Below are 480 nucleotides of genomic sequence, written 5' to 3'. Positions count from 1 at the left end.
GGAGCTGGATGCAGTCCTCCAGGTGGGGTCTCCCCAGAGTGGAGTAGAGGGGCAGAATCCCCCCCCTCGCCCTGCTGGCCACACTTCTTCTGATGCAGCCCAGGGTACAGTTGGCCTTCTGGGCTGCAATCATGAATGCCAATAGTTATTTGCTAATTAGTTCAACAACTGAATAGAAGGGAGCAGCTATTAAAACATTTTGGGGGGGTTAGAGGGTTAAAAGATCAACTTTAGAGGGGACAGACACCAACGGGGGAGGATATAATTTTTTTTCAGCAGCTGAGTGGTGTCACCTTGTGCTCTCTGTAAAGCTCTGGGAGAAAAAAAAAAAAAAAGTGTTTTCTGATGACTGGGCTCCTCTTGTGCAACGGCCGCAGGAAATCCCGGCAAAAAAAAACATTGAAGAAAACACACAAAAAAATCCACCTTCCCAATGCATCTCGAGTAACACAACCCAGAGAGGAGAGAATTAATTGGGGG

Source organism: Charadrius vociferus, unplaced genomic scaffold (assembly GCF_000708025.1).
Source record: "Charadrius vociferus isolate BGI_N301 unplaced genomic scaffold, ASM70802v2 scaffold1225, whole genome shotgun sequence".
In the NCBI taxonomy this organism is placed as follows: Eukaryota; Metazoa; Chordata; class Aves; order Charadriiformes; family Charadriidae; genus Charadrius; species Charadrius vociferus.
Note: the sequence above shows the minus strand (reverse complement) of the source record.